Source organism: Rhincodon typus, unplaced genomic scaffold, assembly GCF_021869965.1.
Source record: "Rhincodon typus isolate 14 unplaced genomic scaffold, sRhiTyp1.1 hic_rhity00002817, whole genome shotgun sequence".
In the NCBI taxonomy this organism is placed as follows: domain Eukaryota; kingdom Metazoa; phylum Chordata; class Chondrichthyes; order Orectolobiformes; family Rhincodontidae; genus Rhincodon; species Rhincodon typus.
Window position 1 is genome coordinate 1 of NW_025968455.1, and position 11,826 is coordinate 11,826.

The 11,826-nt window shown below is 42.9% G+C and overlaps 1 long non-coding RNA gene across 1 annotated transcript; it reads right to left on the bottom strand.

The window, feature by feature from the left end:
• Positions 1-375: 375 nt before the first annotated feature.
• On the bottom strand, positions 376-8,826 carry LOC109916387. The gene is made up of 3 exons (XR_002258735.2): positions 8,280-8,826; positions 6,202-6,255; positions 376-4,901 (listed from the first exon to the last, which is right to left on the bottom strand). It is a non-coding gene; the product is annotated as an uncharacterized LOC109916387 (long non-coding RNA).
• Between the last annotated feature and the right edge of the window lie 3,000 nt (positions 8,827-11,826).

The window sequence follows — 11,826 nt, forward strand, 5'->3', positions numbered from 1 at the left end:
CTTTTGCATGGCTCACTTAGCTCCGTTGGCTGGACAACTAGCAAGTCATACCGACATTGTGGGTTCAATTCCCCCCCACCAGCTGAGGACTTCCCCTTCCCAACCTCTCCCCTCATCTGAGGTGTGGTGACCCTCAGGTTAAACCACCACTAGTCTCTCTAATGAGAAAACAGGACTATGGTGACTTCAGCTTTTACCCCGAACCTTGATTGACTTATCAAAATCTTCAATAACGGAGCCAAAAACAAAGTAAAGTTAATGTCCTTTTATATCAGACTGAGGGAGCTGACAAAGGAATTAAAATCCAACTTTCAAATACCAGCAGTCTCATAAAAATGACTTTTTCAAATAACAGAAGAGGCATGCCTTTCAAAATGCTATTACCGTTCATTTTATTAAACAGACAAAGTGTGAAGGTATCATTTTGTTTTGGCAACATCCCAAGTTCATGGCACAGAGAGAGATGAAGAGGAAAAAACCTTTTGTTTCGAAGGTGTAATGCTGGCTACTTAACAGGTTGACAACAAGGCATTAGGATCAGGAAGATACTTTCCAATTTGATCCACTTGCCTCAAGTTTACAAGAAACAACTGCCAGTTACTATTACATACCATGAGGTAAGGCAAATCTTAAAGCATCCAAGGAAACAAAAACTGTATTCCTGAAAAGTCTATGGAAAGTAAAACATCTATCTAAACATAGTCTAAAGCAAAGCAAGCATGCACTGCAAGAGGCAGCTTTACAGAATCCATAAAACTGGCACAGTGTGTGTTTGGAACATTTTTGTTTTAAATTGGATAAATTTGGAGGTTTGAACAGTAGATTTGGATCAGGGTTTCATATCAGATCACATGACATTTGAATGGGATAGACTTTCAGTGATGATGCAGCACATCTGATAGCCCTTTTGGTATTATTTTATATTTGTCAGGTGGGATGTCAAGTGGGCTGCTCATCTATTAACGTCCTTTTTACATTGCCAACATGAAGTCAAGACCTACCTCAAGCTCCCCTCCCTGTGATTTCTACCATCCCTCTCACCCCAGTGTTCGCCGCCATGAGACGCCAATCTCAGGGACAACAGGGTTGAATTCTGCCAAATGTTAATCTGAGTCGAGGGTTACAGCCTGTTCAGAGAGTTAGCTTTAATAGGGAGCTGGCACGGGACACAAGGGGCTGAGTGGCCTCCCTGTGTGCTCCATCATCCTGCGAGTCTATGAACCTTCTCCCAGACAGCGTATCCTTGAGCAAAACAGTTAAACACAAGAGCACTACCTCTTCCAAAGAGCCCAACATTAGCTGCCAAGATTAGCCAGTCCTATAACAAGTGAGGTGCCAATTAATACAGAGGAACTGACCACTATACAACAAGCCGTACTTAATTCCCTCAATGATCTCCTTGTCAATTGGCTGGACCTTTTCCTATTTTAAAAGAAATGCCCAAGTCAATTTGAGAAAAAAAAATAAATGAACTGTCAATAAAGTTATTTTATTTCTAAAAGTGTTGAAATTCAGTTTTAAAAATGAGTGTTTCTGAGACGACCACTTGGAATACAAGGGATAGCTGCTGGATGAAAGGATAGTGCAGAACGGGGGACCTGATCAGAAGCTTATTCTCATTTGTGCATGTTGATGGTGAGTAAGAGAACAACTGAGAGATAATATAGAAGTAAACATCATGGAAGGAGGCCATTCAGCCCATTATGCTTTGGTGATATGACTGCTGCTTTTAGCATTTGAAGGCTAGAGAGCTACTTACACTCTGTCTGGAACAAGAGAAGACAAGTATACAGCCTGAGGGTTGGGGGTCAACATTGGATGGTACATTCACATGTTCATGTACAATGCAATCTCTCAGTAGGTCAGTGATCAATATACAGAACAGGTTCCTGTGAGAGGTGATAGAAACTGTGAGTATCAAGGTATTTGGATGCAAATGTGGTGGACTTCTTCAGAAAGTAACACGTTGGGATCCAAAACATTTAAGACATGGTGAGTGAAGCAAGATTGAGAATAACATGTGACTTTGGGTCTATGAGTCCCAGTGGTCTCCAACACTTGGTAGGAGTGGAGTGGGTTCCTCACCTCACATCTGAGTCAGTTGTAGACTCATTGAGAGAGACAGGTCACTATCAACATTTCAACTATTTTGTATTGTATGATCCCCAGGATGGTACGTGTTAGACTGTAGATGGACCACGATCATTCCTTGTTTAGAAATTACCTTGTCCTTCTCTTTTCGGTAACAACAAATTCAGAACCATTGGCTCCTGGGAGGTCCAGACCAGTGAGCGTCTGCTACTATGTGGGGAACGCAATCTTGGAGGAGGGAGCCAAGTGCTTCAGCTTCCAGCGGAATTCCACATGCAGTGCCTGGGAGGGTGGCTTTCAGAAGGGTGCTGAGCAGCTGCCAGGAGATAGAGGGTTTGCAGAGTTCCAGGGAAAGGACGGAAGAGTGTGATGAGCCGAGTTGTCCTTGCAGAGAGCTGGCATGGAGTTGATGGGCAGGATGGCCTCTACCTGAACAGCAAGCATTCCATTTTTCTGATTTAATGACAGTTATTTGAAGCTGAACTTTGCTGCGTCCTGGCTTCATATTGAGAACAATCACTCTTACACTTTAACTCTGTTGAGTTTCATTCATTTTGATAGCCCCCATTATATCAGCTGTAATTTGCCAGGGAGGTAATATAATAATGTACTGTACATCACAAAACTTTATATCCATCTATTCCAGCAGGAAACAAAGTTGATTCTAGTAATTACTAGCTTCACTTACCGCCATCATTAAATAACAATCTCCTGCATAGTCCATATGAGTGGTGCAGTGTTTTTAGGTAAATAAATATGGGCCAAGGGCAATAAAATGTATATCTTTCAAATGTGAAATCTCAGGGGTCTTTTTGAAGTGCAATTCTGTAGGACCAATATGCAAAATGTTGGGGGTTAGGGTAGCAGATGTTTTTTGTGTAATGTTTCAGACCTCTAACGTGAGAGATACTAGAATAAGTCAAAGTGACAGCTGCAGAAGAAGATTAAAAGACCTCTCCTTAGAGACCATAATGGGAGGGACAAGAGAAAAGCATTCATGGATCCATATTTCACCTCTCCAGCCTGAATGAGCAACTCTGTATTGACAATGAGTGAGAGAAGACTGGGAGGAACATTAACTAACACTCATCCTGTCAAATGAACTTTGATATATGGCAGTGAGGGCCTTGGTAAAGGAAATCTGACTCTCTAGAGCTACTGATGAATATTTTAGTCACTTAAGCATGAGATCCCAGTTGATAGCAGTGAATGGCTCTGTATAAATACTGAATTATTTCAAGCTTATCAGAAACATTATCCTCCAGCTTTGGAGTTTTCAGATATGCATTAAGGATTTGCAAACAACTTCTCAATTGCAAGCCAATCACTGTTAGCAAACAGCGAGTCATGTTAGTTGCACTGTGATTTCTCAAGTCAACCAAAAATTTATGATCAATTGATCAGAACGATGTGTAGCCATGATCAGGATTTCAGATTCTCTTTTAGCAAATGGAGTTAATCCCCCTCACAATCATCACAACTTTTGACTTTGCTGTTCAAACTCCTTGGTGTTCTGAGAAATCAAAAGCTACTTCAAGGAAAAGAAAATCTTGGAAATATTTTGGGAGAAGATTTACTTTCTCAGTGCAGTGCATCTGAAGCAAAGCTGTTAGTGATAATGTAGAGATAACACTGCCCTATCTCCAATGGAATTATCAGGACAGTATGGTGAACTAGGAGAATAGCCCTGTTGGTCCTCTGAGACAATGATGACTTTAACCTTACAAAGCAGTAAAACGTCCCAAGGTGTTTCACAGGAACAGCAATCACTCAATTTCTGAAACCTAAGGAGGCATAATTGATCAAAGCAGCAGGTTTCAATTCGGTCTCAAAGGAGTGGAGATCAGGGGCAGACAGGTTTAGGAAGGGAATTCTATTCAGTGCTGGCCACAACAGTGATGCCCATGTATTGTAAAGATATTAAGGAAAAGAAAAAGAATACAAAATAGAGAAAGATTGACATCAGCATATGAGGAGCTGTCAAAGACAGCAAACCCTGTCAATTTGTGTGCCAGGAGGGAGTTAACAAGGTACAAAAAGCTAAAGGATTGCTAAAGGAGAAGTGAAACATAAAGAGACCAGACTTAGCACCTATCCCATCAACTGGTTTGTCCTTTATTTGCCAAATCTGTGTCCCTCTCAAATTCGACAAGTCACCTTCAACCTCACTGGCCAATCCCACAACTCAATTTTCATTCTTGCTTCATCTTTACACTGGGAACCAACTTTACTGCGGTATCAAGCAATTGCCAGAGGAGGAAAAAGAAAGGAAGTGAAACAACTTTTTAATTCATGCACCATCTCCCAAAAGAGAAGCAATTGGCCATTGACCTTGTGTAGACATCTGAACAGCAATGGGACAAGTATGACCGACTGAATGGGGCCAAGATCTCTCGGTATTGTACTCTTATGGCAGCTTCACGCTCAAGGTTTAAGTAAAAATTTACTCAGGGATCAAAAGTGTGACATACCTGGCATTAATGGGGATGAACACAGTTAGGCATTCTTCTGTTGTGAAGCTGATATGATATCGGATCTAATTTCTACTGATCAATCGAACACCAGTTGCAGGCAGTAAAAGTATCATTTAGAAGCACAATATTAGGCCAAAATATTTCCCTCAAAAATTACAATTACGAAACATAATACAACCCAGAATTTGGACACACAAAACTGAACAAGATGGCGATCTAAACTCAAGCACAAAATTGTACCATCCACTTTCTGGAGGTCTAAAAGAGTGACATTCTGTTTTCACTGACATTGACCTGTCTTGTAATCTGTCAAGTCGTGTCTTCATTGTCCACTCTCTGTGGGAACAGAAAAATGAATTTAATCAAAGAATGCTGCCAGGAGAAGATAGGAGACGTTCTACATTAAAAAGGGCATTTTCATCATCTTCAACTTTGTCTTACTTCAAGCACGCACTATGAAGGCAACATTTCTCAGCTACCTAATGGTGCAGCGGGTAATGTTAGAATTTAGATGGCCAGGCAGTGAAGGATATATCTCGGCTCCATACGCTCACCAGCTTTTACTGACAGTGGCACATAATACAGATTGTTACAAGCCAGTTGTTCCAGCCAGTTCCAATGTATAAAATCGTTTATCTCTGTGGTCATCACATCCGAACCTTTAGGGCTATAAGAACCTAAAAATAATTTTTCAATTGGTTCAGATGTTTGATGGGACTTGAAACTGGTCCTAGCCCAGAGACAGGGGAGGCTGTCACCATGCCAGAAGATCCCAGCACAGCTATACTTAAAGCACACTGTTAAGGCACATTAAGCTACATATCTGTACCCATCACATCCTGAGGTGGGATTTGAAACCAGCCCAGAGATAGAGGCAGGAACCACAGCAGCACAAGACCATTAGCTCAGATATACATATAATATATACGAGCTCAGGTGAATCCCCAGTTAATGCCCACCATTTAAACACCGCATAAAGATATAATTAACAGTTAAAGCTTTCCTGGCACAGTAGTAATGTCCCTTCCGTGAGGCTAGAATATCATTGAAGTCCTACCTATCATGGAGGTGTGTCACAATGGTAAACTGAGCTAGATAATGACCCAGATGTACAAATTAAGGGATTGGATGTGATGCCTGAGTTGAATTCAGCTGCTACTATGATAGAAATGGCCTCACCATCACTTGAAGGAACAATCAACCCCCAGCTCCTGCTTATAATTACAATCCATTAATGTCTAGTGAATGTCAAATGGTGGGTCAGGGCAGAAATGTGAGAGTCCTCATGGTTGAATTTTGAAGGTCCAGGGTCACACATGAACAGTGCCCTTTAGTGAAGCCATCTTGGTCTGAATACTCATTGGACAGCGCAGAATGAATGTGGAAACCGAACAGGAAAACCTAACAAATATTCTTTCTCAGCTGATTGACAAAACTTCCTGTTGTCTAGAGAGACTGGAGAAATGAACAGCTAAGAACGTTGTCTTCAAATTCATTTTAATTTTTAAAAAAGCAGTTTGCTAGAATGAATAAAAATTCTGACAAATTGGAACCATGACCAATTCACAATTTTTTTGGTTTATTTAACCGTATTTCAGATGCTTCTGTTTTATTATGAAAGAAGATTTTGTCCTACCGTCTTCACATTCATCAATATAGGGTATGTGTTCATTACTCTCCTTATCTTCCCCTGCAAAACATTGTACAGCAACGAGTTACTTTAGGCTTATTAAGGATTGTTGTCAGGAGTGTGACCTTGTGTCGTATACAACGATAAAGCAAAATATAACTTGGCCCTCCCCTTCCAGCGCTCCAGAGGGATCTTCTCCCTGTGGCACAATGGCCCATCCTTGTAACACTCCTAACATCCCCAACCCTCCCGCAACACCCTCTCATGAAAGCCCTGGAAATGCAAGACCTGCTCTTTCATCTCCTTCTTTCCCAAGCATTCCTTCCAAGTGATACCATTTTCTGGTATTTGGTGATGTCAAATGCAGATTCATTTATCACTTTGCTGAGCGCCTCCATTCAGTTCATGTGGCCTCAAGCTTCTAGCAACTTGCCACTTCCATTGTCTACTTGAGCTCTCTGTCCTCGGCCTCCTACATTGCTTCAAAGAAGGTCTGCGCAACCTCAAAGTACAATACCTGTTTGTTCTACAAGGCATTTTACCGCTCTCCAGTCTGAACATCAGAATCACAGAAGTGTAATGTTGCAGAAGGAGACCCTTCAGCCCATTATGTCTGCACTGGCTCTCTGAATGAGCATTACGACACAGTGACATTTTTTTGGCCTTTTCTCTGTAATATTGTTTCTGTTAAAATAATCAACTAATGCTGTGATAGTAGGAACTGCCGACGCTGGAGAATTTAAGATAACAAATTGTAGAGCTGGATGAACACAGCAGGCCAAACAGCATCAGAGGAGCAGGAAAGCTGATGTTTCAGGTCTGATTGATTGAGGCAAGTGCAATCCAGCCTCTTAATTACTCACAGGGGCTGATGGTGTTACTATCATTGTCTTTTCATCCCTGAAACTAAGGCTAATTCCCTGGGGACATGGGTTGAAATCCTCGCATCGCGTCTGGGGTATTTAAATTCAATTAAAAAGAAAAGCTGGAAATTTATTTCTAAACATTGTCCCCAGCTCCCCAACAACAGTTCTAGGTAAGGTATTTCTCTTGGGAAATATTGGTATGTGTATATATCTTTATGACTTGTAGATTTTGTGTTGGTTTAATTATGGAAGTGGTGCCATTTCGAGGCTTTTCCTGAGAATGCTGAATGAGCTTGCCTGAAACTGTTGGTGTGGTTTCCATCCTGGAGTTGTAAGTTTTCAGTGACAAAATTGTGCACAGCACAGCACAGCACATCCCTGAACACTATGGGCAATTTAGCAATGGCCAGTCCACCTAACCTGCACATCTTTGGACTGTGGGAGGAAACTGGAGCACCGGGAGGAAACCCACGCAGACACGGGGAGAATGTGCAAACTTCACACAGACAGTCGCCCGAGGGTGGAATCAAACTTAGGTCCCTGGTGCTGTGAGGCAGCAGTGCTAACCACCGGGCCACCAAGAAAGAAAATGAAAGATGAAAAAATGAATAATACATCACTGTGATAGTATGTGAAGCAAACGAAGCAAATGCTAGAGAAACTCAGCAGGTCTGGCAGCATTTTTGTAGAGAGAAACAGAAATAACTTTTCAAGTCTGGTATGACTTCTTCAGAAATACTTTTTGAAGGTCCAGAGGAATAAATCATGCCTACCAAAGATCAAACTGATTGCTACGAAGTAAACAGACTTTTCTTTTATCTTAGGCATAGCATGAGATTCCAAGGATGACCAGCCAGAAACTTCATTCATTGGAGCATTCCTTTTAAAAGGAAGTCTTACGATTTTTACTCCGTTTCAAGGCCCTTCACTGACACTAGCTGGTGACAGAGGATAGTGTCAGTGGGTGTCACCATGATGATGAGCGGGCACAGAAGGCTTAGCAATAGCATGCGCCCACAACAAAGCCAAGAGCAACTCACGGTTGCAGCTGGGAACCAGCTCATGTGCTGCTGGGAACCACCTCAGGTGCAGCATTGGTCTGGTCTCTCTACACATCAGCAATAGTATGAAACCAGCCCATCCCCATTGGATGTGATTTTCTACCTCTCTGTTTATTGTGTTACCTGGCTGGGGGCATTGCCGATGATGGTTCCTTACCTTGTGTCGGAGAATTTTCTTCATTGTCGCTCATTTTCTGTGTACCTGTTTGATCAAAGAAACCAATTTTAAGCAGGGTTACTATCCAGCAGACTGAAGTGAATTGTGAACTAACGTATCGCATAAAGATCATTTCCCTTCATTGAGTTCTGTACCAGGGAGCATGTGAGAAATGGTTTCATTCTGTGAAAACTGATCACAACAAATCCACTGATGCAGAGACAGTAAGCGGGTTCCAAGCTTTTAGTTTTGATGAATGTGAACAGCCGGAGCTTCTACTCCTTCACCACACTGTCCTTACAAGAACAATCAAATTTCAATTTCCTGATGCACCGTTGGAATTTTTACCAAGGGCCGCTGAGAATGATTCAAAATATTCAACTCCACATTGTAAAACTCAACGCCTTAAATGCAGAATACATTATTTAAATAAAACATTTGTACAGGAGTGCAACTGGACGAGATCACCATCACCGAATATCCCCCACAATTAGCATCCTGGGGGTTACCATTGACCAGACACTAAACAAGACTCACCTCAGAGATACAGTGGCTACCAGAGCAGATCATAGGCTGGGAATTCTGCAGCGAATAATTCACCTCCTGATTCCCCAAAGTCTATCCATCATCCACAGGGCACAAGTCAGGAGTGTGATGGAATACTCCCCACTTGCCGGGATGGGTGCAACTCCAGAAACAGTTAAGAAGCTTGAAACCATCCAGGACAAAGCAACCCACCTGATTGGCACCACATCCACAAACATCCACTCCCTCCACCACTGGCGCTTAGTAGCAGCAGTGTGTACCATCTACAAGATGCACTGCAGAAATTCACCAAAGCCCCTTAGACAGCACCTTCCAAACCCACGGCTACTTCCATCTAGAAGGACAAGGGCAACAGATACTTGGGAACACCAGCACCTTCAAGCTCCCCTCACCATCTTGACTTGCAAATATATCGCTGTTCCTTCCCTGTCACTGGGTCAAAATCCTGGAATTCCCTCCATAACAGCATTGTTCACCTGTAGCGGTTCAAGAAGGGAGTTCACCACCGCCTCTTCAAGGGAAACTAGGGATGGGCAATAAATGCTGGCCCAGACAGCAAGGACCATGTCCCATGAATGAATTTTAAAAAGGCAGTGCAGAGTAAACTGGCAGAACTATCCTGGAACTTTCAGATCTCCCACGACATCGCTCATGAAGAGCTACACTAGGTGAGGGGCAGTGAGGTGTGTAGCTCTCTCACCTCCAATGCAGTAGGTTGTGGGTTCAAATCCCACCCCATGGATGTGAGCACAGAGATTATTGGCTGACATCCTGTTACGGTACTAAGGGGAGTGCTGCAAGTCAGAGGTGCCATTTTTCGAAGGAGACGTCAAAATTGAAACCCCATTTGCCCCCACAGGTATAAAGGACATAAAATATCCCAAGGTGCTATTCAGAAAGAGAGAATGGGAATTCTTGGTTTGAAGGTGCTATCTAGAACCAGAGGATGTCATCTGAGAATAAGAGGTGGTATATTTAAGACTGAGGCAAAGAGGACTCTCTTCATGCACAGAGTGGTGAATCTTTGGACTTCTTTACTTGGGATGTACAGAACCAGCCATTATGTCCAAGACAGAGATTTCTAGATGTTAAAAATATGAAGGGATATGGGGACAGTGTGGAAAAATGGTGCTGAATTAGAAGATCAACCATAATCTAACTGAACGATTGAGGGGCTGAATGGCTTCCTCCTGCTTTCATTTCCCATGCTCTTACAATATCAACGTCACTATTATACCTCAATCAGCATCGTGGAAACAAAACTATCTGGTCATTACTGGCTCAGTGGTTAGCACTGCTGTCTCACAGCACCAGGGACCCGGGTTCAATTCCACCCTCGGGTGACTGTCTGTGTGGAGTTTGCACATTCTCCCTGTGTTTGCGTGGGTTTCCTCCGGGTGCTCCGGTTTCCTCCCACAGTCCAAAGGTGTGCAGGTTAGGTGGGTTGGCCATGCTAAATTACCTGTAGTGTTCAGGGATGTGTAGATTAGGTGGGTTATCGGGGGATGGGTCTGGGTAGGATGTTCTGAGGGTCGGTGTGGACTTGTTGGGCCGTTGGGCCTGTTTCCACACTGTAGGGATTCTATGATGATTATCTCAATGCTCTTGAGAGCTTGCTTTGCACAATTTTGGCTGCCATGTTTCCTACACTGCAACAGAGGCTGCACTTCATAAGTACTGCATTTTATATAATCCCTACAGTGCAGAACCAGGCCTTTTGGCCCATTGAGTCCACACTGACCCTCTGAAGAGCATCCCACCCAGACCGACTCCCTACCCTACACCTGTAACCCTGTATTTGCCATGGCCAATCCACCTAACCTGCATATCTTTGGATGGTGGGAGGAAACCAGAGTGCCCCAAGAAAACCCACACAGACATGGGGAGAATTTGCAAAGTCCACAGTCAGTGCTAACCACTACGCTGGCCCTTTTGGGATATCATAGCAGGTGCTATCTAAGTGCAAGATCTTCTTATTTTCTAGCAGTGTGCAACAATACTTCATCACCTGTCACAATTTTGAACGATGAAATCAATCTCTCACTTCCTGTGACTATCTTACTGTTCCCTGAACGCTGTATTTTTTTCTGTTACATTACCTTTGTGATCTATCCTCTCTCCATACCCATTATTCTAGCAATGACTTCAGGAGTACCTGTTGCTGCAGTGTTCCAGTGAAGCTCAGCGCAAACTGGAAGAACAGCACTTCATTTTCCGCTTGGGGATCCTGCAGCCCTCAGGACTCAATATTGAGTTCAATAATTTTAGGGCCTAAACTCTCCCGTGTCCCAGCCCCCTACCCCACACACCAGCCTTGTTACCACATAGCCTGCCGTTACACACCCCCTGTTGTTAGTCACTAATAGTCCCCATTAACAACCATTTACCCTCCCAGCCTGATTGTTATCAACTCCTTTGTCTATCCAACTGCTCTTCTCTCTCTTCAGGCTCTATCCTATCATTTACTCCCTACCCCATTCCCCCTCCCTATTTTCTGCACATAAGCCGACATTTTCCCAGCTACCATCAGTTCTGAGGAAGGGTCACCGGACCCGAAACATTAAGTCTGATTTTTTTTCTTCACAGATGCTGCCAGCCCTGCTGACCTTTTCCAGCAACTTCTGTTTTTGTTTCAGAAGTATCCGTGCTGTGCATAATATATTGGATCGACAAGACTCTGGAGACATAGCTGCTGACAAAACTTCGGCATTTTCACATTTTTTTTGGAAAACATTCCAGCAAATTGGATCCGGCTTTTTACACATGTACGTAAATATTTCCTGAAGTGGATACTTTAGAAGCGATGATGTCTTCAGCTGCTGAATTATCTACATCGTCAGAATTAATTAATGAATCAGTCTTACCTCCTGCTTTAAGTTGTCCTGTGGTAGACCACTGAACATTTATCAGTGTGGAAATGAGTCATTGGATGAATTCTTGATGCACTTCCAAGACAGTGCTTTCTCCTTTCATTTCAAGCAGCTTCACCACAAACAATTCA